This window comes from Scyliorhinus canicula, chromosome 12 (assembly GCF_902713615.1).
Source record: "Scyliorhinus canicula chromosome 12, sScyCan1.1, whole genome shotgun sequence".
NCBI lineage: Eukaryota > Metazoa > Chordata > Chondrichthyes > Carcharhiniformes > Scyliorhinidae > Scyliorhinus > Scyliorhinus canicula.
In genome coordinates this window covers 119,343,009-119,369,462 of record NC_052157.1, presented here as the reverse complement: position 1 = coordinate 119,369,462, position 26,454 = coordinate 119,343,009, and the positions used below count along the sequence as shown (strand labels likewise).

The window sequence follows — 26,454 nt, the reverse complement described above, 5'->3', positions numbered from 1 at the left end:
AAGTGATCAGGCAGTGAAGAGGAACTCCCTACTTTAAATATGCAGATTGAGGAGGGTTAAGCAAAGTCAGCCCGGGAGCGGCTGCGTTTTCATGAGTTTTGGCTCTATTCACCTTTAGATCCTTTCTTTTTATCCTGATGTACATCCCATAATGACTTGCTTTGGAGTATATGTCTTGTATTGTGTTCCTGGAAGATCCTGGCTAGATTTTGGCAAGAGAAGCCAAGTTAAGTCAAAACATCCTGGCTTGAGTGAGGCAGTTGGAGGCGGCTGAGGTGGGGCCCAGCTCGCAGTGGTGGGTTTGCTGGTGAGCGGGCCCAACCTCGGCAGTGCTGTCGGCATCGAAGTGATGGCTGCCATTGCGAATGACGTTGTGCACAAAGACGTTGTGTGGCTCCGAGCCGCAGCTTGTTGCTGCTCGCTTTGCTTTTGATAAACTAATAATAATAATAATCTTTACTGTTGTCACAAGCAGGTTTACATTAACACTGCAATGAAGTTACCATGTAAAGCCCCTGGTCGCCACATTCTGGCGCAAGTTCGGGTACACAGAGGGAGAATTCAAAATGTCCAAATTACCTAACAGCATGTCTTTTGAGACTTGTGGGAGGAAACCAGAGCACCCGGAGGAAACCCACGACACGGGGAGAACATGCAGACTCCATACAGACAGAGACCAAAGCCGCGAATCGAACCTGGGAACCTGGAGCTGTGAAGCAACAGTGCTAACCACTGTGCTACAGTGCTGTGAAATATCCAGAGAGAATAGTGGAAGCAGAGAAGAGAATCCTTTTATTTGTTAAAGCAATTTCCCTTGCCTTCAGTCCTTGGAAATCCTGTTGCATGGTCTGTCGTTATCCTGACCAACTTGGGGTTTTGGGACCAGACAGGGAGTGTTCATGCACTTGGTCTTTTGAGAGGAGTGGGGGGGGGGGGAATTCCTGGCCGATTTTGAGAATTGTCTGCCATGCTTTCATAGTCTCGATTTGAAGGCTGGGCGTTTCAGGTTCGATGGAACACATTGTAACCAGTCTTTGAAGCCTGGGGTCGTTTGGAGCTGGCATGACATTCTAAATTGTCCCCTCTCGCTGGGGTCTAGGATCCTTGCTGTCTGGGTGTCAGGGCAATGGCGCGGCGAAGGTGAAGGCATTTCATTCGATGGAACTTTGGAGGGATCCTGAATGCGGCTCGATAATCTTGTCATGGCTTTGATCGTTCCAAGCTCCATGGATGGTGCTATTGTTCTGCAGTTCATCAATAATTCTGAACTTTATCCCCTTCTGATTGTGCCATTGATTTTATGTTATTGTCTTTTTTCCGGACAAAGGTGCATAATATTTCATAGAATTATTTCATAGAATTTACAGTACAGAAGGAGGCCATTCGGCCCATCGAGTCTGTACCGGCTCCTGGAAAGAGCACCCTACCCAAGATTAACACCTCCACCCTATCCCCATAACCCAGTAACCCCACTCAACACTAAGGGCAATTTATCATGGCCAATCCACCTAACCTGCACATCTTTGAACTGTGGGAGGAAACCGGAGCACCCGGAGGAAACCCACGCACACACGGGGAGGTTGTGCAGACTCCACACAGACCGTGACCCAAGCCGGAATCGAACCTGGGACCCTGGAGCTGTGAAGCAATTGTGCTATCCACAATGCTACCGTGCACAGAGATGGTGATCGCCTGTTTTCCTGCTGTTGGAAAAAATCATACTGAGCCAGTAGTATGGAAGAGGTTTGTACATAGTCTTGCCATTTTGTTTTGTGCTGTAATCTTTGCATTTACAAAGAGGGAGTGCATTTTAGATGCCGCTCACCTCGCTTATGATGTCCTACCATTCATTGAGCATTCCCTTGTCTTGTTACTCCTTCCAAAGTGTATCAGTTCACATTTTTCAGGGTTAAATTTAAATCTGCCTCTGATCTGCCAGTCTGATGAACCCATTTATATCTTGCTGCAACCTAAGAGCTTCTTCCTCACTATTGCCAAGCTTTGTGTCATCTACAAACTTACTTATCACCCCCCCCCCCCCCACCCCACATTCTCATTTATATCATTTATATATATTACAAATAATATAGAACCCAACACTGATCTTTGTGGGTTACAATACTATACTCCTTTACTCCCCCTTATCTTAACAAATACAGACAGATTTAAAGATTAACATGGATTACAAAGTACATCTTAAGTTATAATGGTATAATTAATATGAATTTGTATTAAGCACACAACAAGATTGTGGTTTAATACATACACTCTCCTCTGAACGCAAGTTTGTGTCTATGGATTTCTCTTCTGATTATCCTCCCAGATGCTTGCCACATGAGAGTTTCCAAACTCCACTCCCAAAAACATACTTCAAAATCTTCTTTCATAATAATGCTTTCTCTTAGCGGTTTGCATTCCAAAGTCCAGTCCAGGTTTTACAAATGACACTTTTAAACAAAACTTCAGATCCACTTTTAACAGAGTCATAGAATCATCGATGTTTACAGCACGGAAACAGGCCCTTCGGCCCAGCTTGCCCATGCTGTCCAGTTCCTCTCACTAAGCTAGTCCCACTTGCCCACATTTGGCTCATATCCCTCTGTACCCACCCTGCCCATGTAAATGAAAACAATGTACCCGCCTATCACTGCCTCTGACACCCCATTCCAGGTGCTCACCACCCTCTGTGTGAAAATAATTCCCTCTGGTCTCTTTTGTATCTCTCCCCTCTCACCTTAAACCTATGCCCTCTATTTCTAGTCTCCTCTACCTTTGGGAAAATATGTTGTCTATCTACCTTATCTATGCTCCTCATTGTTTTAGAGAGGATCTAGTCCAGGATTTTATACCAACCCCTTTTTAGGTTTTCTTTGTCTTAATTATTTTTACACAAACTCCCAGCGATTTCCATAGTTATTTCAATTCACCTTCCACGTGCTATAATAAAATCTCACAAACCTCAAAATCACTTCAGATATCTTTCTGGCATCTCAGCCTTCTTCTCAGCTCTGTCGCTCTTTACTGAACAGGTTCTGTTCGAGTACATTTAATGTCAGACCTCTTTGAAACATCTCTTCATTTACCTAGTTTGCTCAATTAACTGCTCTTCAGATCTGTGCACTTTTTTTCTTAACCATTATTCTAGCAAAGCTGAGGGAGTTGTTCTCTCTCTAGCCGTCTAAACCAAATGCTTCTAGCAGAGCTGTGAGAGCTCCAATTTGAGCACAAATGAGCTAAACCAAAAATTAAAACGTCTCTACCTCGCAAGGCCCCAGTTGCTAAGCAATACCCACAAGCTTATGCTTTTATTGTTTCTTCATGCTGTAACCCTCTCCAAACACAATAGATACAGTTGGAACTTAACCAACCCCAAATATACAAGACATCTTTTCCAACATGAATCTCTAACTTTAGGTATTACATTTCCAGGCACAGAAATATTAAATTAAACCCACTTAAAACTATACCTTCTTTCTAAAGTTTACCAATACAAATATAAATCCATTAACACAGCCTTTGTTTATCTAATACTGTAGACAGGACATAACTGGGCAATTTTCCACATTGGTGGGTAGATGCCTGTGTTGTGGCTGTACTGGAACAGCTTTTCTAGGGGTGCAGCATGTTCTGCAGCACAATCTTTCACTGCTAAACACAGAATGTCGTCAGGGCCCATAGCCATTGCTGTGTCTACTGCCTTCAGCCCTTTCTTGATATCGCGTGGAGTAAATCAAATTAGTTGAAGACTGACATTTGTGATGCTGGGGACCTCTGGAGGAAACCAAGTTGAATTGTCGACTCAGCATCTCTGGCTGAAGATTGTTGTGAATGTTTCAGCCTTCTGCACTGATGTGATGGGCTCCTCCATCATTGAGGATGGGGATATTTGTGGAGCCTCCTCCTCCAGTGAGTTGTTTAATTGCCCACCGCCATTCACAGCTAGATGTGGCAGGACTGCAGAGCTTAGATCTGATCCATTGATTCTGGAATTACTTAGCTCTGTCTATTACTTGTTGTTTGACATGCAAGTGGTCCTGTGTTGCAGCTTCCCCAGGTTGACACTTCATTTTTTCATATGGCTGGCAGCATGGTGGTTAGCACTACTGCCTCAGGCTGCCAAGGTCCCAGGTTCGATCCCGGCTCTGGGTCACTATCCGTGTGGAGTTTACACATTCTCCCCATGTTTGCGTGGGTTTCGCCCCCTCAACCCAAAAGATGTGCAGGATAGGTGGATTGGCCATGCTAAATTGCCCCTTAATTGGAAAAAAATAATTGGTACACTAAATTTATTTTTTTAAAAGTTTTTGTAACGCTGGTGCTTCCCCTGGCATGTCCTCCTGCAATCTATATACAGTTGCGGTTTCCACCTTGTAAGATTAAGTATTGTTCACCACAGGTCCACGAAAAGAGGATTAGGACTCCAGTAAAATTCCTGCCTGAGCAGCACAAGCATTGATATATCAGTTCCAAAGCAGAGTAGTGCTGCCTGACCTGAAGTATCAACATAAATCTGCAGAATCGAGGCTATGTGAACAAATTTCTGGAACTCAATTCATGAAGCAGTGCCTACTTTGAGGTATTAGAGGTCAGCCCAGTGAATTTATAACATTCTTTCAGGGAAGAAGGAGGAAAATTGGAAGAAGCTGGAAAAACCTGTTTATTCCATACTTATACGTGGAATAAATAGTTTGCTTTAAAATTGTGAGAATCACAGAACTGAGCAGCTTGTAAATAATGAACAAATTGTTTAACGTCTGCTGTAGCTGATTCATACCAGCGACCGTTGCCAGTAAAGTGATCAGGCGCATTCATTAGGGTCGATATCTTGCTTTGCCTGGCAATAATTTGTGGTTCAAAACGGGATTGTCAGGACACCCTGGGATATCGCACAGTCAATTCCAGTCCCATTTGATCCGGAGTCACATCAAAATTAAAATTAACAATTAATCCACAGAAAATAGCCAAAGTCTTTGGCTGCCCAATAACTAAGTCATCAGGTTTGTAAATTTAAACACAATTATTTTTAATTGATAACATTAACTATAATTAAACAGGCAGCAAATACAACTGGGTTCACTATTATTTAATTGCTACCCCCCTCCCCACTTTAATTCGCCCCACCCTCTACACACACACAAGACAGACAAACACAGAGGGGAAAGAGGGCATAAAAAAAAGAATAATACGAAGAGTCAAAGGATGAAAGGAAAGTCTCTGTCTCAGATGGACATCTTCCAATTCGGTTCTTTTTAGTCTAGGCCGTCAGTTGGGTGTTCTTGCTTTCAGTCTGTAATGGTTTTCACTGTAGATTCATTAAGATCTCAAGACTTCTCGGCAGATTCTGAAACAGCAAGCAAGAAACCTTTTTTTGGAGAGAGAGAGAGAAAGTGAGCAACTCACAGTTTCTTCTAAGCGCCAGTGACGTTTGGTTTCCTGGATCCTCTGAAACCATCCCACCTGGCAGGGTGCAATCACTGTCTGTCCCCGGGCACCTTTGGCCACCAGCCAACCAATCAAACCGAATCCCTCTGGTCTCTCAGGTGCCAGAAAGTCTGAGTTCTCCTGATAAAAATCTAAACCTCCAACTATTTTGAGTACCTCACATCCTCTGCTCGACTTAAAGGTCCATTAAATATCCATGGATCAAAAATAAATAACGACATAGTAAAATAAATGGTAAATAAGGGAATCAACAGGAAATGACCTTTCAGAATTGGTATTGGGATTGTCACTGACAAGGTAGGCAGCACCATTTTGAAAGGAGTCTAGTTATATGATTTAATATCCATCTCTTTCAGGAAGGAGGACCTTCTGAATGTGGAAATTGGGTTTGTATGATCTAAATATGGACCCCAATTGGCATTTGAAATCATAACTGTTTGAAGCCTGTGCCTGGCTCCACCAGGACCCACAAAAATAATCTTGGACATGGCTGTCCTTTGCTCCCTCAGCTTTTATGATTGCAGAACCCCAACTCATCACTGCAATTTACCCTTATGGTGGTGCCTTGTAGGGCTCAATCCAATCAGCTCCATAGTATTGGTTGTTTGGTGTCCAGCCACTTATTTTCCAATTTCTTCTGAACTTCCTGTTTCTCTGATTCAGCCAGTAATTTACTTATCTTCCATATTTGCTATAGTTTGAAAAGCCAAATTGTATCCTTGGTTGTTAAAGGAAACAAAAGAAGAAATAACAGAAGCTTTAACCATAATTTCGCAATCCCTTCCAATCCCCAGGCCCGAGTACTGAAGGACAGATAACATTATTTAAAATATGAGAAAAGGGCAGCCGAGTAATTATCGGTCAGTCAGCCTAACTTTGATGATGGGAAAATTATTGGAGAAAATTCTTAGGGATAGAGTGTATCTTAATTTAGAAAGACCTGGATTCAATCAAAGACAGCCAACACGGGTTTGTGATGGAAGTTTGTGTCTGACTAACTTAATTGAATATTTGAATTGAATATTTTGAGGAGGTATCAAAGGAGGCTTGTTGGGGGTAGTGCATTTGATGTAGTCTAAATGCATTTTAGGAAAGGTTTTGATAAGGTCCCACATGACAGACGTATCACAAATTTAAAAGCCTATGCAAGGTTATTTGGCAAAGTTGGGTCAGTGACAGAAGGAAAAAGGTAATAGTTGATGGTGTTTTTTTGACTGTCAGGCTGTTTCCAATGGCGTTTCCTAGAGCTCAGTACTAAGTTCCTTGCTTTTTGCAATATATATCAATGATTTGGATTTGAATGCAGGAAATATGATTAAGAGCATTGGTTGATAAAAAAGAAGAACGTTGTCTGCATGAACATATCAGTAGGCCAGACAGCTGGACAGAACAGTGCCGAATGGAGTTCCATCTGGAGAAGTGTGAGGGAATGCATTTGGGGAGGGTAAAGAAGGCAAGGGAATTCACATTAAATGCAGGGATACTGAGAAATGTAGGGGAACAGAAAGCTATCACATCCATAGACTAAGGGTTGGAAAGTGGGATTAGACTGGATGGTTACTTGGCCAGCACATACACAGTGGCTGAATGGCCTCCTTATGTGCTGTAATTTAGATGGTAAGAAGTCTTACAACACCAGGTTAAAGTCCAACAGGTTTGTTTCAAACACGAGCTTTCGGAGCGCAGCTCCTTCTTCAGGTGACTGGAGAGGTATTGGAGAGGTACCTCTCCAGTCACCTGAAGAAGGAGCTGCGCTCCGAAAGCTCGTGTTTGAAACAAACCTGTTGGACTTTAACCTGGTGTTGTAAGACTTCTTACTGCGCTCACCCCAGTCCAACGCCGGCATCTCCACATCGTAATTTAGATGATTCTATCATTTAATTTAGTCGATTATCCTGCACCTCCCACAACTATCGCATCCCATCATTTACTAAACTCTGGAATATATGACAGCCAAGTACCCAGTCTGGGCATTGACCTTTGGGTACAATAGCTCCTGTGTTCCATGAGTACTCACATTAAGACTATCCAGCCCTTGATCTACTGTACTCCATTCTTCAGGACCATCACCACAAAACAAGTCAGAATTTGAGGTACTAACTTAGTGCTTTGTTTACTTCTTCCAGCTGCTCAAAGTCGGAGATTTTGTAATTAATTCCAATTAATCATGAAGAATGAACAATAAGAATTTGATTGCCATGTTTGGTAAGTACCATTTTACCATCATGACCTATTACTGTACCAGGGCCTTTCCATTCTCTTTGACCCTCTCTGTTATAATGCACCAAATGCCCTGAATTGAATTCTGTCTCAGATGATCATATACAATGCCTCAGTGCTCTTAATTTTCTCCAAGACCTCAGCCTTGATGAACACCAATCTGCCTACATGTAAAGCATTCAAAGTTTCAGAAACACGGGAGCTGTTTTCGTATTTTCTATAGCAAGAGAACTAGCGCACGGCACAGAAGTCAATTCAGAATTTCATCCTTAGACTAATTGATAGGACTTCTATCCTCCAACTGTCTGGAGTGAATTACTTGCATGAACCACCCGTGACAGGGAAGTTGTCACTTTGCAATCTGGTTGATCAGATAAAGCTTTGTGCAGCCTTTCATTGATCACAACATGATTCCTTTCACATGGACCTTCGCCAAAAGCACGTATAGTTGCAGTACTCGTGAACATAGTGCACATCTTTTAAGTCTGAACTTTTCATTTGTAAATGCTGAAATACCAGTAAATATCAGTCAGAAACTTTGCTGGTGTTCCAACTATGGTCCCTTTCTATTTCTCCATTATCTCATCATTTTGTCCTTACTTTGTATTATTGACGAAAGATTAAATCCAGAGCTAGGACTACAAAATATAAATTAAATTATTTCTGTCTTTGTCTACTTTTAGATCTTTGCTAAAGCCACATGCCAATAGAGGGCTTACAATGGGATGGGACGACACCTCCAATACTTTTTGTTACAGATTTCATACCTCTCATTAATTTCTTCTAATAGCCTTGTGAACTCTTAACCAGCCACACCTGCATATTATAGCAGGATTTAATCTTTGACAATTCGAGTGAGAACATTATCTAAAAGTTAAATAGTTAATTAACTGTTTTTATCTCTGACTCTTATTCAATTAATATTTGTCCATTAATTAATATTTATTCTGATGAGGAACATCTGGGCCAGAATTTTACATTACTTGGTCAGGTCTCACAAGCCCACCCCACCAGAACTTGGTTTTTTCGAAGATTGGGGCACCATTTTTAAGTTTAACCTATTAAAATGTCAATTGGACACAATTTGCCATGGCCTGTCTTCTTTTAATGTTGGTGGGTGGGCTGATTAGCCAGATGGCCTTTATATTTTAGCTTCAACCTCGATCTAGAGTAGGGTGAACTGTCCGGACGAAAATAAAATGTAAAAAGGGGCCTGGAGGTTGAGGTATGTGTCTGAATGTACTGCCTAGACATTGATTTTGTACAGGTCTGCGGCTCCCTGATGCAGCTCCTCAGCAATTGCCCCATCAGGGGGGCCATTAGAAACCGCAACCCACACTCTCCCTTTTCTTAGTGCCTGCCCACATCCTGCCTTCATCGGCTGTGTTTAGCCTTACCCGTTCGCGTATCTGAATAATCTATTAATTGTTCCTTGGGCACTCCTGGAATTCATTCACCTATCATTGCTTTTTCAGTTCTGTCTTCTAATGTAATAGTCAGGTTTCCAAAAGGTGGCTGGAACCTCGGGCGAAATTCTCCACCCCCCCCCCCGCTTTCTGCCCCCCCCCCCGCTATTCTCCCCCCCCCCCGCTATTCTCCCCCCCCGCTATTCTCCCCCCCGCTATTCTCCCCCCGCTATTCTCCCCCCCGCTATTCTCCCCCCGCTATTCTCCCCCCTATTCTCCCCCCGCTATTCTCCCCCCCGCTATTCTCCCCCCGCTATTCTCCCCCCCGCTATTCTCCCCCTATTCTCCCCCCCGCTATTCTCCCCCCCGCTATTCCCCCCGCTATTCTCCCCCCCGCTATTCCCCCCCGCTATTCTCCCCCTATTCTCCCCCCCGCTATTCACCCCCCCCGCTATTCTCCCCCTCCCGCTATTCTCCCCCCCGCTACTCTCCCCCCCCCGCTATTCTCCCCCCCGCTATTCTCCCCCCCCCGCTATTCTCCCCACCCGCTATTCTCCCCCCCCGCTATTCTCCCCCCCCCCCGCCCAACTCCCGCTGTTTTTTTACGGCCGGCAGCGATTCACAGCTGTTCGATGGGCCGAAGTCCCAGCCCTCAACGCTGTTTTTACGAACGGCAAACAGACCTGGTCTGGTCGTTCATAAAAACGGCGGGAACAACTCGCTTTTTATAACCATGGCACCGATTGGCACGGCAGTACCACGGCCGTGCCAAGGGTGCCATGGACCCGCGATCGGTGGGCACCGATCGCGGGCAGCGGGCCCGATGCACGCGCACTATTTGTCCTTCCGCCGCCCCGCAGTATCCATTCGCGGGGCGGCTGAGGGGCATCCCGGCCCGCGCATGCGCGGATTTCGCGCAAATACGCGATGACGTCATCCGCGCATGCGCGGGTTGGAGTCTTCCAATCTGCGCATGCGCGGCTGACGTCATATGACGCGTCAGCCGGCGCTAACTCCAGCAAGCGGGCTTAACGAAATTCGTTAAGCCCGTGATGCCGGAGCTTGAGGCGTCGGGCTGCTCGCCCCGACCGGGGACCAGAATCGGTTCCCGGTCGGGAAGGGGCGCACTGGCGTCAAACCCGGGCGGGTTTGACGCCAGCCTTACGATTTCTCCCGTTTTGGGAGAATCGCGCCCCTCATTCTTCCTGTCTTTAACTCTTACATTGTATTGCTGTCTGCATTCAATATCAGGACTATTTCAAAATATGACAATCATTTAGTCCTTTATTCTTTCTGTCACTATAGAAGGTGCCACTTTGTTCTATGAAGGTGAATGAAATGTCTGTTTCCCCCGGAATTTATTTCAGGGCAGGAGGCATTGGATCAAACAGATCCCTCTCTGAGAGCGGAAAACCAGGAACCCATACATATGATATTCTTCAGCACAACCTAGTGATTTAAATGCTTATTCCAATCCAGGGATCCCCAAAGTGAATTTTGTCAATCTTTTACCCAATCTGTCAAAGTGCAGAGACAGTTAACAGATCATCTTTCTTGTAAATGACACCTAATGAGGGCAGAGACTTCCATCGTTATCCAACTGATGGTTATTCAGTTCATAAAATAGTTTATTTCTGCTTTTACTTTTCGCAAAAGGTTTCAATGACAAAGCCACAACTTGCTTCCTCTTTGGAAGGGATGTAACCTGTGTCCACATATCCACTTCATTCCCCAAGGGAACATCAGAAGGTAATCATATTCAAACAATTTTCACTTGCTTTCCATAATTTTTCGCTGTGGCTGCACATGACCATGTAATTTTCTGTCTGAACGTTTGTTTTTAAGCTTTGAAACTTCATCTATCGGCAACCATCGATTGCAACCATTCCAGAAGGCCAATTGTGAAGGTTAGAATGGATGCCAATCTTTGTATACTTTTATATTTATTTATATGTATACACGACAAGCATACATCTCGAGATAGACACAGACTAAAACTAAAACCTTCCAATTCATGCGTACCATCTGAATACAATTAAACACAGTTAATATACAATTAACATACAGGACAGGAATGTATTCAAGCACATATATGGATTTCCATAGAACAAATGAGCAACCTGCAACAAATCGATGAGGGGGAAAAGGTCAAACTGTTTGCACCCAGATAACTATATGATAGTTTTACCTGAAACCGCTGAGAGTAAGGGCTTTGTATTACCTTAACACCTTCGGAAGGACATACAAATTTACCCAACTGAGGGCAGCACGGTGGCACAGTGGTTAGCATTGCTGCCTACGGCGCTGAGGACCCGGGTTCGAATCCCGGCTCTGGGTCACTGTCCGTGAGAAGTTTGCACATTCTCCTCGTGTCTGCGTGGGTTTCACCCCCACAACCCAAAGATGTGCAGGATAGGTGGATTGGCCACGCTAAATTGCCCCTTAATTGGAAAAAATAATTGGGTTCTCTAAATTTTTTTTTTTTTAAATTTACCCAACTGATACCTGGACTCTGAGAGTTAAAATGCAAGGGTAATAGAAGATGTGGACCTGTATGTGACCTCTGCATGAGGTACAGAGAGTGGATAAAGGGGAAACATGGCAAGCCCAGCATACAAAATAAATATGGAAGGATGGAGCAAAAATGTTTATTTACAGGACCTTGACATTCACACGACCTGCTGGGCAGTTTCCAAAGGAAGCAGGGGGACCTGTGGCCCAGATTGAATCCTCAATAGAATAAGGGGAGGTGGTGGTGATGGTTTTGTCACTGGACTAGAAATGCAGACACCCAGGGTAATGCTCTGGGGACCCGGGTTTGAATCCCATATGATGAAATTTAAAGTCAATCATTAAAGATCTGAAACTAAGGGCAGAATTCCCCCATCGCATCCGGGCTGCTTTAATGGAAAATTTATTGGGAGCCAAAATGTTGGAAATCTGCCAGTATAAAATCAGATTGCAATTCTCTCAATGGCTTGTCAGTCTTCACGCTGGCTAGTCGCATCAATGCCATGAATGCTTATTAAAATAGCTGATGCCAGTTTTCGGTCAGGCCTTAAAAACTTAAAAACAATGGGAAATCTGATCATTGTGAAACCCGAATGATAAAGAGTGATGTGCACAAGGTGATTCTCAGTTAGCTGGAGACTTCAAGGAGAGTGGATTTGGATTTGGATTTGTTTATTGTCACGTGTACCGAGGTACAGTGAAAAGTATTTTTCTGCGAGCAGCTCAACAGATCATTAAGTACATGGGAAGAAAAGGGAATAAAAGAAAATACATAATAGGGCAACACAAGATATACAATGTAACTACATAAGCACCGGCATCGGATGAAGCATACAGGGTGTAGTGTTAATGAGGCCAGTCCATAAGAGGGTCATTTAGGAGTCTGGTGATAGTGGGGATGTAGTAATCCACGGGAGGCAGAAGTTCCATCACCACACCAATATTTATTAACAATAACGATATTACAGGAGCAGCTACAAACAGTGCTGCTAGCAGTCCAGTCAACTTAAGACTGCTCACAAAGCCTACACAGGTGATTATATGGGCCCCTCAATGAGCTATCATTGAGGGAGCTCATACTCCAATTGGCCAACCAATAAAGCCAATTGGAGTTCATTACACCCCTCCCCCCCCCCCCCCCCCCCAAGGTCCAAGGAATTCTTGCCAGCTGGCATTCCTCTGAGCTTCTTCCTGCTCCTCATGTCTGGGTCTGTCACCTCTGTGTCGTCCGCCGGGTCGTTCTCCGAAGTGGGCGGGGTGTACCTTATAGGTGCCCGTCTTTTCCTTGACGACCTCCTTGGAAGTTGTTCTTCCTCCTCCTCAGGGAGAGGTGTCGTGGCGGCCTCGTCGAGTGTGTCCATCTCCGACTCTGATGACTGGGTCTGGAGAAATTGCTCGGGGCTGGGGTGTAGGTATCCTTTCTGTCTGGGCTATCCCAGCTTGAGGCGATCCTGCTTCGCCTGCCTCCAGGTGTGGTTCCGCTGCCCTTATTTGGTCTAGGTGTTTCTTCAGCACCTTACCTCCTATTGAAACCTCATAGGATATGGGCCCTGTTTGGGACTCTACCGTGCCTTTGGCCCACGTTGGTCCATTCCCATAATTCTTGACCCAAACCGGTGCCCCCACCTGGAAATGTCTCTGCTGCCGACTATTATCATGTCCCCTGCGTTGGGCCTCCTGTTGTTTCTCCACTTTCCCTGTTAAATTTGGGAAAAGGAGACTCAGCCTCGTTCGCAGCCGCCTTCCCATTAAGAGTTGAGCTGGCGGTATGCCCATTGTGGAATGCGGTGTGGTCCTGTAATCAAACAGCCAGCGGGAGAGCTTTGTGTCCATTGACGCTGCCGGCTGCTTCTTGAGTCCCGCTTTAAGTGTCTGGACTGCTCTCTCTGCCAGGCCGTTGGTCGCTGGATGGTAAGGGGCCGTTTTGATGTGACGGACTCCGTTTTCCTTCAGGAATTTTCCAAATTCCCCACTTGTGAATGCCGTTCCGTTGTCCGACACCAATACCTCCGGAAGTCCATGTGTTGCAAACGAGGCCCTGAGCTTTTCAATTGTCGATGCTGTGCTTGCCGTTTTTACCCGGTGGACGTCCAACCATTTGGAGTGGGCGTCCACTATCACCAAAAACATTGAGCCCATGAAAGGGTCGGCGTGGTCAATATGCAGGCGGGTCCACGGTCTGCCTGGCCATTCCCACGGTTGCAATGGCGCCGCTGGTGGCACTCTTTGCCCCTGTTGGCACTCCTGGCACCGACGTACCAAGGCTGCTATGTCTGTGTCCAAACCTGGCCACCATACGTAGCTTCGAGCTAGCATCTTCATTTTAGACACCCCTGGGTGTCCGTGATGTAATTCAGTTAAGTTTGCCTGACGGCCCTGAGCTGGGACGATTACCTGGGCTCCCCATAGTAGGATACCGTCTTCTACGGTTATTTGGTCCCTTCTGCTCCAGTATGGGTGCATCTGGGGCTCCACTGGTCTTTCCAGTTCCCCTGTTAGCAGTAAATGCTTCATCTTGGCTAAAACTGGGTCTTTTCGCGTCCACAACCGAATATGTTGTGCGTCTACTGGTAGGGTGTCCAAAAAATTTAGAGTCATTACTGTCTCCTCTACTTTTGTTATTTTCGGCGGAGTGTCCGGGAGGGGAAGTCTGCTCAAAGCATCTGCATGTGCTACTCGCGTTCCCGGTCTCTGCTCCAGAACGTATCTATATGCCGCCAGTAGCAACGCCCAGCGTTGGATTCTAGCTGATGCAATCGGGGGTATTGACTTGTCTTCTTTTAATAACCCTAATAACGGCTTATGGTCCGTCACTATGGTGAATTTCCGCCCGTACAGATACTGGTGAAATTTTTTTACTGCGAATATCACCGCCAGTCCTTCCTTCTCAATTTGGGCGTACATCCTCTCAGCCATCGCCAAGGTCCTCGAAGCATAGGCTATTGGCCGTTCTTCCCCATTCCTTCCTCTATGGGCTAAGACGGCTCCTACCCCAGAGGGGGATGCATCACAAGTGACCACCTTTCTTGGATCATAATCCCATCCTCGTCGCCACTGTAGTAATCCACGGGAGGCAGGAGTTCAGTCACCACACCAATATTTATTAACAATAACGATATTACAGGAGCAGCTACAAACAGTGCTGGTAGCAGTCCAGTCAACTTAAGACTGCTCACAAAGCCTACACAAGTGATTATATGGGTCCCTCAATGAGCTATCATTGAGGGAGCTCATACTCCAATTGGCCAACCAATAAAGCCAATTGGAGTTCATTACAGGGGAAGAAGCTGTTTTTGAGTCTGTTTGTGCGTGCTCTAAGACTTCTGTATCTCCTGCCCAATGGAAGAAGTTGTAAGAGTGAGGAAGCCGGGTGGGAGGGGTCTTTGATTATGGTGCCCGCTTTGCCAGGCAGCGGGAGGTGTAATTGGAGTCAAAGGATGGGAGGCAGGTTCGTGTGATGGACAGGGTGGTGTTCACGACTCTCTGAAGTTTCTTGCAGCGCTGTTGTGCTTTCTTGGTGGTAGCATCGACGTGGGTTGACCAGGACAGATTTTTGGAGATGTGCACCTCTAGGAATTTGAAACTGCTAACCATCTCCACCTCGGCCCCGTTGATACTGACAGGGGTTTGTACAGTACTTTGCTTCCTGAAGTCAATGACCAACTCTTTAGTTTTGCTGGCATTGAGGGAGAGATTGTTGTCGTTACACCACTCCACTAGGTTCTCTATTTCCCTCCTGTATTCTGACTCATCATTATTCGAGATCTGGCCCACTATGGCCATTTCATCAGCAAATTTGTAGATGGAGTTGGAACCAAATTTTGCCATGCAGTCGTGTGTGTACAGGGAGTAGAGTAGGGGGCTAAGTACGCAGCCTTGCGGGGCCCCGGTATTGAGGACTATTGTGGAGGAGGTGTTGTTGTTCATTCTTACTGATTGTGGTCTGTTGGTCAGTGATGCACAATCAATGGACACGAAACGTAGATGAAGTCCGAACGAAAGGGGGGGGGGGGGGGGGGGGTGTGTACGGGGAATGCGGACATGAAGGGGGGTGAATGACTAGAGATGTTAGATTGTACCATTTCATTGATGGCTGCCCACTGGCCCGCAACTATTTACTAAATACAGAACACAGTAACTATGTACAGTTTTAGAATTTTAGAACAGTACAGCACAGAACAGGCCCTTCGGCCCTCGATGTTGTGCCGAGCAATGATCACCCTACTCAAACTCACGTATCCACCCTATACCCGTAACCCAACAACTCCCCCTTAACTTTACTTTTTTTTAGGACACTACGGGCAATTTAGCATGGCCAATCCACCTAACCCGCACATCTTTGGACTGTGGGAGGAAACCGGAGCACCCGGAGGAAACCCACGCACACACGGGGAGGACGTGCAGACTCCGCACAGACAGTGACCCAGCCGGGAATCGAACCTGGGACCCTGGAGCTGTGAAGCATTGATGCTAACCACTATGCTACCGTGCTGCCCAGTTTGGGGAATGCGGAAAAGAAAATAGAGAACAAGCAAAAACAAGAGTCCATCAACAGTTCACATGGATTCTATCAGCCGATCGGGTGCCTTGGATGTCCTGTGCGACCTGCGGAGCGGTGCCGGCGACGTTGGAGTGGTGGTCGTCCATGACTCCGGGAGCGATGATCCTTTTCTTACGGTTGCGTCCGTACCCCTAGTCAGAGCAAGCGGGGGCCAGGCCGGGGGAGGGTTGTCCACTAGGCCGTGCGTGTGAAGGTGTCGGTGGGGCTGGGGGGGAGGGGGGGGGGGCGCCTGCCGGGGGTGGTTGGGGTTGGGGGTGTGAGGGGGTTGGTGCCTGGGGGGGGGGGGGGGGGCGAGATCCGGTGGGTGCCAGGTCCCATAGGGAGACCGTGTCCTGTCGGCCGTCGGGATACTCCACATACGCTGGGAAAAACAAGAAGGCGTTCGTGAGGCGTTTGGTTAGTGGATGTACAGAGAAGTGACCGGACAGAATGGAGGGCGTCTGGGAGGACCTCTTGCCAGTGGGAGACTGGGAGATTTCTGGACCGAAGGGCCAGTAGGACGGTCTTCCAGACCCTACCGTTCACCATCTCGACCTGTCCGTTACCCCTGGGGTTGTAACTGGTCGCCCTGCTGGAGGCGATGCCCCTGCTGAGCAGGAATTGTGTAGCTTGTCACTCATAAAGGAGGACTCCCTATCGCTATGAATGTAAGCGGGGAATCCGAACTGGGAGAAAATGGTGTGAAGGGCTTTAATGATGGTGGTTGTGGTCATGTCGGGGCAGGGTATGGCGAACGGGAAGCGGGAGTACTCGTCAATCACGTTGAGGAAGTACGTGTTGCGGTTGTAGGAGGGGAGGGGACCTTTGAAGTCCATGCTGAGACGTTTAAAGGGGCGGGAAGCCTTTATCAGATGCGCTTGTTCGGGGAGGTAGAAGTGCGGTTTGCACTCCGCGCAGATGTGGCATTCCCTAGTTACTGTCCTGACCTCCTCGATGGACTAGGGCAGGTTGGGGGTCTTTATAAAGTGGAAGAAGAGGGTGACCCCCGGGTGGCAGAGGTCCCCGTAGAGGGTTCGAAGGCGGTCCACCTGTGCGTTGGCACAGGTGCCACGGGACAGGGCATCGGGAGGCTCGTTTAGCTTCCCAGGACGATACAAGATGTCGTAGTTGTAGGTGAACAGTTCGATCCTCCACCGCAAGATCTTGTCGTTCTTTATCTTGCCCCTCTGTGCATTGTCGAACATGAAGGCCACTGACCGTTGGTCTGTGAGGAGGATGAATCTCCTGCCGGCCAGATAGTGCCTCCAATGTCGCACAGCTTCTACTAAGGCCTGTGCTTCCTTCTTGACCGAGGAGTGGCGGATTTCAGAAGCATGGAGGGTACGGAAGAAGAAGGCCACGGGTCTGCCCACTTGGTTGAGGGTGGCTGCAAGAGCTACATCGGACACGTCGCTCTCGACTTGGAAGGGGAGGAACTCGTCGATAGCTCGCATCGTGGCCTTTGCGATATCCGCTTTGATGCGGCTAAAGGCCTGGCGGGCCTCCATCGACAAGGGGAATGTGGCTGATTGGATGAGTGGGCGGGCTTTGTCGGCGTAATTGGGGACCCACTGGGCGTAATATGAAAAGAAGCCCAAACAGCGCTTGAGGGCTTTGAGGGAGTGGGGGAGGGGGAGCTCCATCAGGGGGCGCATGCATTCCGGGTCGGGGCCTATTACTCCGTTACGCACTACATAGCCGAGGATGGCTAGACGGTCGGTGCTAAACACGTATTTGTCTGTGTTATAGGTCAGATTCAGGAGTTTTGCAGTTCGGAGGAATTTTCGGAGGTTGGTGTCGTGGTCCTGCTGATCGTGGCCGCAGATGGTGACGTTATCGAGATACATAGATTTCCCGTAAACCATATTGGTCGACCATTCGATCCATCTCTCGTTGGAAGACCGAGACCCCGTTTGTGACATCGAAGGGAACCCTTAAAAAGTGGTAGAGTCGCCCATCCGCTTCGAATGCAGTGTACTTTCAGTCACTTGCGCGGATGGGGAGCTGATGGTAGGCGGACCTGAGGTCCACCGTGGAGAAAACCTAGTACTGCGCGATCCTGTTGACCAGGTCGGAGATACGTTGGAGAGGGTACGTGTCCAGCTGCATAAACCTGTTGATGGTCTGACTGTAGTCTATGACTATCCTATTTTTCTCCCCGGTCTCTACCACCAGCAATTGTGCTCACCAGGGGCTGTTGCTAGCCTCGATGACCCCTTCCTTCAGAAGCCGTTGGACTTCAGACCTGATGAAGGTCCGGTCCTGGGCACTGTACCGTTTGCTCTTGGTGGCGACGGGTTTGCAATCCGGGGTGAGGTTTGCAAACAAGGATGGGGGATCGACCTTGAGGGACGCATGGCTACAGACAGTAAGGGGGGGCATAGGGCTGCCGAATTTGAATGTTAAGCTCTGGAGGTTGCACTGGAAATCTAACCCCAGGAGTGCTGCCGCGCAGAGGTGAGGGAGGACGAATAGCTTGTAGTTTTTAAACTCCCTCCCCTGGACCCTGAGGTCCGCTATGCAGCACACCATGATCTGAACCGAGTGAGAACCGGAGGCCAGAGCGATTTTTTGTTTCACCGGGTAAACAGAATGAGCGTAGCGTCTTACCGTGGCGGGGTGGACAAAACTCTCTGTGCTCCCGGAGTCCAGCAGGCAGCTTGTCTTGTGGCCGTTGAGGAGGATCTTCGTGGCGAGTCGTGGCAGAAACTCAGAGTCTTCATCAGGCAGGCAGTAGTCACCTGCGTGCTCCTCGGTGCCGATCCAAGATGGCGGCACCCGTCAGCCGCACATGGTGGGAGGTGCACAAAATGGCGGCACCGATGGATTGCACGTGGCTTTGGGAGTCCAAAATGGCGGCACCCGGGGATCGCACGTGGCGGTGGGGGATGGGGCAGCGAGGTCCGCGGGCCGCACGGGGCCCCTGAGGAGAGCGGAGGGGAGGACCCATGGTCGCTGCTCGGGACCGCAGCGACCGCTTTAGATTGGCAAACGGCCACAAAGTGACCCTTCTTGCCGCAGCCCTTGCAGGTTGCGGTGCGGGCCGGGTAGCGCTGGCGGGGGTGCTTTACCTGGCTGCAGAAATAGCAGCGGGGCCCCGTGGGTTTTTTGGGGCACCCTGCGGCGCAGGCCTGGGGGGGTCCGAGTCCATGGAGGTGAGGGAGGTCGCGTTCCACGTCTCCCAGGGGGCCGCCGCGCGCTCGGGGGTGTACACGCAAGCGTTCCGATTTGCAATGTCTAGGGAGGAGGCGAGGGCCCGTGCCTCCGTGAGGCTTAAATTCTCCCTCTCTAACAGTGTTTGGAGGATCTGCGAGGACTGCATACATGCAACGAAGGCGTCTCTGATCAGAGGTTCGGTATGCTCAGCAGGAGACACCTGTGGGCAGCCACAGTTCTTCCCCAGCACGAGAAGGGCACGGTAAAATTCGTCCAGACGCTCACCAAGTATCTGCTGCCTCTTGGCCAGTAAGTGCCGAGCATAGACGTGGTTCACAGGCCGTAGAAAATGTCCTTTAAATAAGTCCGTAGCCGTGTCGTAGTCTGTCGTGCCCTCTATGAGCGTGTACATGGCGGTGCCGACGCACGAGTGGAGGATGAGCAATTTCTGTTCCCTCGTCGGGATGTTTTCGGCTGTACTCAAGTAGCTATTGAAGCACACCAGCCAGTGTTTAAATGCTGCTGTTGCATTTGCTGCATGGGGGCTGAGTCGAAGACACTCCGGCTTGATGCAAAGCTCCATCCTTTAAAATCTTGCTAATTAAATTGATGCACAATCAATGGACACGAAACGTAGATGAAGTTCGAACGAAAGGCTTTAATTAGCAAGAAGTGGACCCGGCAGCAGACATACAGAAGAATGGCTGGCTGCCGGGAACACGGGTTCTTATACCCCGCCTCGTAGGCGGAGCTACCGTCCTCTCAGCCAATCGGCCGAGAGGCACATGATAACTGGGCCAATGGGCAGCGCATCCTCTGTACCAGTGGCAGCTCACACTCCCAAGTACCGTAATACCCCTAGTCATACTACCACAGTCAGAAAATAGAGGATCCAATTGCAGAGTGGGGAGCCAAGTCCTAGGTTTTGGAGCTTGGCTGGGATTATGGTGTTGAAAGCGGAGCTGGAGTCAATAAACTTAAGTCTGATGTAGTGCAACAAACATGAGTGCATGAGTGCAACAAAATCTTTCTGCCACAGTGCTGCACTGCTCTTGATATACATTTTCCACCCTTCTGGCAGGGCAGACAGGCTCCTGCCCTCCATCTCCATGCCGGTTGGTCCTTCATGGGCAGAAACTTGCTGCTGAACCCATGGACCCGCCTGTGTCGCCGTCTCAGAGTAAAGGGGTTGTCTTGCCCCCCCCCCCCCCCCCGTGCCTCACAACAGTGTTTATCTGGACAGCACTGGGCTTCAGGACTGATGCAGCCAACACCACAAAGGTCTGAAGTTTGACCGTGGTGGGGTACAAGGTGGGAACATGGTGGGAAATGCGTTAGGAGAACTGGGCAAAGGGTGGGGGAAAGCAAGCACTATGGGGCAATGTGGGAGGAAAACTGTGGGAGGAGGGGGTGAAGAAGTGCGAGGGCTCACGATGGCAAGCAGAGAGGCAAGGAGGTGGATGAAGAGGACAAACCATGAAAGGCAGACAGAAGGCTGCGGAGACGGAGGGGGGTGGAGTTGAATCCCGACAAGGCTGCATGAAATAAGGGCTAGCATATGTATTACTGGAAAGGGAGGCATTCACATTGCAGATTATGGGATGGGAGCCTGTTCGGGTGGCACATTAGAGATAGTTTGCATGAACATAAAACAGGTCAGGGCTGCAGTGCTCTGTATAGACTTGAGTGGTCTTGTGATTATTCAGCTACAAAAAGAGTCAGGTATCGGGAGAACGGGAATTATCCCCGGGAGCATGTGCAGAACACCAGCAGGGAGTAGCTGCTCAGCCAGTGAATAAACTATTGTTTGTTGTGCGAATCCATTTGTTATGGAATTGCATAGCTCTGTCTATTACTTGCTGCGTATGCTGTTTGGAGTGCAAGTTGTCCTGTTTTGTAACATCACGAGGTTCACACCTCATTTCTCGGTCTGCCTGGCATGCTCTCCTGCACTCGTCACTGAACCAGGGTTGATCTCTTGGCTTGGTGGTAATGGTACTGTGAGGGATATGCTGTTTAGCACAGAGCTAAATCGCTGGCTTTGGAAGCAAACCAAGCAGGCCAGCAGCACGGTTCGATTCCCGTAACAGCCTCCCCGAACAGGTGCCGGAATGTGGTGACTAGGGGCTTTTCACAGTAACTTCATTGAAGCCTGCTTGTGACAATAAGCGATTTTCATTTCATTTCATATGCCAGGCTATGAGGTTACAGATTGTGGCTGAGAACAATTCTGCTGCTGCTGATGACCCACAGTACCTCATGGATTCCTGGTCTTGAGTTGCTAGATCTGTTCAAAGTCTATCCCATTTAGCATGTTGGTAGTGCCACACAGCATGATGGAGGATATTCTCAATGTGAAGATGTAAAGTCACAAGGACAAGTGGTCACTCATACCGAAACTGTCATGGGCGTCTGCGACAAGAAAGTTGGTGAGGCTAATGTCAGATACGTTTTTCCCTCTTGTTGGTTCGCTCACCAGGTCCTGCAGACCAGGTCTAGCATCTATTTCCTGAGGCCTTGGCCAGTTTGGTGGGTAATTGTGCTCTCAAGCCACTCTTGGTGATGATCATTAAATTTCCCCCCACCCAGAGTACATTCTGAACCTTTGAGACCCTCAGTGTCTCCTCCAAGTCATGTTTAACATGGGGGAGTAGTGATTCATCAACTATGAGGGGTGGCCCATGTTAATCGGCAGGCAGTTTCCTTGTCCATTCATTCATGACCAATTGCCAAGAAACTTCATGGGTTTGTGGTCAATATTGAGAACTCCAGGGCAACCCCATCCCAAATGTCTTGGCCACCACCAGGAATGGTGATGTTGTTGGGTTGTTGCTTGACTAGTCTGTGAGACAGCTCTCAACAAACTCCCAGACGTTATTGAAGAGGACTTTGCGGGGTTTAAATGGCTGAGTTTGTCATTGTCCTTTTCACTGCCTATGTCGATGGTACGCCAACTTTCTTTCTTTCCTTATTTGCTTGTTTTTAACGGTTTGATACTACTGAGTAGTAACTGTGTAGTTCCAGAGGACATTTAAGAGTCATCCACTGCTGTGGATCTGGAGTCACATGTGGGCCAGACCAGGTATGGAGGGCAGAGTTACTTCCATAAAGGATATTAGTGAACCAGAACTCCCTGACGTGGACAGGGATCGCTCCTATGGCATCATAGACATTAGCCTCCTGCAACAACCTGGTATAAATCTCAGCCCCATCACCACCAAATCCTGCAATTCACACCGAGTTAGCTAAAACTGTGGTCATGGATTGCACCTCCTGCAGCAAGGTCTCCACTGCAGATGCTGCCCTCGCAGTGTTGGACTTGGTGGGTTGGAGTGATGGCACCATCTCCTCAGACAGAAGGTGAATGGACTCCTCCAGTCTGCCTTGCAGTCGGAGGAGGGATGCTGTCATCCCTTCTTTTTTAAAAAACATATTCAGAGTACCCAATTCATTTTTTTCAATTGAGGGGCAATTTAGCGTGACCAATCCACCTAACCTGCACATCTTCGGGTTGTGGGGGCGAAACCCCCCTGAAAGACGGGGAGAATGTGCAAACTCAATGTGGACAGTGACCCAGAGCCGGGACCGAACCTGGGGCCTCGGCGCCGTGAGGCAGCAATGCTAACTTCTGCGCCACCATGCTTCCCTGCTGTTAACCCTTCTTGATTCTCATGACTCATCCTCTGCAGTTCCATAAGCTCTGGGACGACCGGACCAAGGGCCATGTCTTTGTCCAGGGATTAAGCAGAGTCCTGGGCTCCAGCATCCCTCCGAGTGCCAGATCCCTGGGATGTCCCTGCCTCTGCATACTGTGGATCATCAGCTGTGAGCTGCTCACCAGTGAACGACCCAGAAGCCTCCGTACTAGTTGATCTCACTGAGGTGTGAGTATCAGTGCTGGTGGCTGGTGCGGGTGACGAATGTGAAGCCTCGTCTAAGGTGTTGTCTGAGAAATCACCCTCTGAGTTTCTCAGATCAGTGGTTTTCAGAGGGCGTGAGGATGGTCCGGGCTGCTCATCTGATTGCCCTTCAAAGGAAGGGAGATGGCATTAGTACATCGCGAGGAATATATGATGCAAGATGTTTACTCACCTGAGGTTTGAGGAATGACTCTGTGTACTAAGGTTTCCCACGTTTGCTCACTGCCCCCACATCGCTATTTCCACAGGTGTGGCCATTCTCCTCCCCAGCCAGCTCATGGGTTCTTTCCTCATATGGGGGAAGGGTGACTCCAGGTGACTGTGCCTCTCTCCCCGGTTGCACTCGATTTTGTCCTACGGAGGCACAGATGGGGAGAGTGAAGGCGAGGGTCCTACCAGTTCAGATGGTTGAGGAGTGGCATGCGTGGAACTTGAATAAGGGCAGGAAGGTGAGGAGCTCAGTTGAGACTGGACGGGGCATCGTGGGGATTTGGGGGGCGATGGTGGAAAGCGGACCTTGTGACAAGTGGTCAACCCTCAAGGTGGCTGGTGAGAGATCACCTGAGAGGTGCGAGGGATGGGTGAGGGGTGCAGTGAGAGATTGGAGGTGGCATACCTACCCTGGCCAGGTGAAGAAGGTAATTCTTCTGGCTCTGCTGCCTCGTCCTCTTCTCGAGTGAACTGGCACTCACTAATGCTGCAGTAGCCTCCCTTCCTGAAGTGTGGACACAGGACTTCACGCTTCTTTTAATGCCATCCAAGAATCCTCCAAGAATCTTGGAGAAGGTTTCCTGGCTACTATCTCACTGCAATGGATTTGTAGCAAATGCTGGGGAAACATTTACATGGAGCTCCCGGTGATTAAGCTTCCCCGAAGCGAGCAAATTAGTGGGAAAAAAATGTTGTCCAAGAGACTCAAAACTCAGTGAGAAATCACGCCAATGCACTGTTTTTCTCACCAGACCTGACACTTTACCAATTTTTGTCTTTACATTTTTGTGACTATTGTGCCAGCAATGTATTATTCAACAATTTGCCAGGGAGAAAAGAACAGTTAAACACATCTGTTCCATTTCCTTTATGAATAACAAGTGTTTGGGAAAGTCTCAAATTCTAACCTTTAACTCTTTTTGTCTCCCTACAGAGGCCATCAGTCCACTATATAGCAGAGAAAAAGGAGGAATCAGTTATTGAGAGGCCCAGACTAAGAACAACCACCCGGTTTGATGATGATTCATGAGAATCCTGTTCCAGGCAATAAGTGATCAGTGGGAGATCCTCATACCTTAAGGTACAAAGAGGAGAACATCACCAGAACAACGTCAGAGGTTGAAAAAGTATGAGCAGCATATGTTATCATCCAAAGGACATGATTGCAATACTGTAAAAGATCTTACAATCTTTCAGGCTGGGTGTATAACCACAACCTCACTTGGTGAACTTCCTGATGATGCAATCCTAATGCAGTGCAGCGATGAGTCCTCCACCAGCTTCGATGAAATATTAGCTGCTTTTGATGAGTATTCTAATCTGCAAGTGGAGAAGCAAGTAGAGCTTCAAAAAATACATTGAAAACCTCCAGCAATAGAATGAAAAGACAAAAGAAAACAACCAAACTAGCCAAAGAGGCACAGAACCTTCCGGAAGTCCATGTAATATATATTTACAGGAAGCCTGAGGCTGAAGTCCCAAATGATTTCCTTTTCTAAGATGTGGACACATTTCCAGAACTGTAGCAGCATCTGGTAGTGAATGGCAAGGAAAAATACCAGCAGCAGGTTGATCAAGAAAAAGCAAAAATACAATCAGAGGATGTTCATCTCCAAATTGAGTTGGAAGAACTCCACCTTAGGTGGATTGGACATGATAAATTGCCCTTAGTGTCCAAAATTGCCCTTAGTCTTGGGTGTGGTTACTGGGTTATAGGGATAGGGTGGAGGTGTTAACCTTGGGTAGGCTACTCTTTCCAGGAGCCGGTGCAGACTCGATGGGCCAAATGGCCTCCTTCTGCACTGTAAATTCTATGACCTGAGGTACAGCCAGGCACACTAGCAGTCAAGAAAGACACCCACAGAAGTCATTGCTTGAAAGACTCTTTCCAGAACTTATACGTGCCCCTGGAAAAACACCAGAAGTTGGAAAAGACGTTGAATGCTCCTTCAGCAAAAGCTGTGTTAGAGCTATCAGCAATGACAAAACTATACACTGATATGCAGAGCGAGAAGAAAAGAGTTGAACATGAATAAACAGTTAAAAGAACAGTACTTCAGGATCAGATTCAGAGAAAGCCCATTCCCCTTCACAACGTGATGAAATAAAGAATACACTGAGCAACAAATTGACAGAATAACAGAACAAATTATACAAATCTCTGAAAAGAGACCAACCACAACTTCAAAACTTACAACTAATAGCAGATCTATCACTATCAACTTCAATATTACATCATGTGGAGGATGATTGGAAGGTACCTGCATATTCTGTTTTGAGTTCAGATTTCCAGTATTTTGTTTTTGTATCTAAATACATTTATTTGTAAAAGAGCAATACATGTCTGGAATACTCTGTTGGGAAGGATCCTAAATAAAGGTGAATGTCAAGCTGTGAGAGGTGATCTTCAGTGGCTGAATGTCTTTGCAATATCTTTGACTTCCCTATTATTTTAAGTAAAGCTATCTGTTATGTGAGCAAAATTCAAATTGGGGGGAATATTGTATTTTGTTATATTATGTGGCTGCATTCCATTATAACAAAAAGGTAGAGTAAGGGTTAACATGGGACTGGAGAATGGCACCGCCCATAGTATAGTGTAAAGAGTCACATGGTAATAGACTCAGAGAGAATACTCCGGAAACAGCCTGCATGGAGAGAGAACCATGAATGTCAGTAACTGGGATCTGTAAATAGTTAAATATTAGTAAACAAAATGGCTTATGTATAAACATACAAGTCTCAAAATCTTACCAACAAAACACCAAACATGGTGTAACACAATATTGTTCTCAGCAGTGACACCAGAAGAAAACAGGTAACACAAATTAAGAAGCAGTGGATTAACCACCCTTTATGCACGTCCCTTGAGTTTTCTTTTAATTGAAGTCAATGCAAAGATTGCCGAGATGTGGGAATATTAAGATGGGCAATTTTGCATCCCAGTCTAAGTTGAAGTTCAACTACAATATGTCTTATTTTTGTGGAGATACAGAAAAAAACACCAGCAATGAAGTTGGCTCCAGCTAAATAACAGAGCTCTGAAGAA

General features: G+C 47.5%; 1 long non-coding RNA gene across 1 annotated transcript; it reads left to right on the top strand.

Annotated features, from left to right (window-relative positions):
• Nucleotides 1-7,591: 7,591 nt before the first annotated feature.
• Nucleotides 7,592-25,802, top strand: LOC119974952. The gene is made up of 3 exons (XR_005462619.1): nt 7,592-7,647; nt 10,725-10,817; nt 24,340-25,802. It is a non-coding gene; the product is annotated as an uncharacterized LOC119974952 (long non-coding RNA).
• The last annotated feature ends 652 nt before the right edge of the window (nt 25,803-26,454 follow it).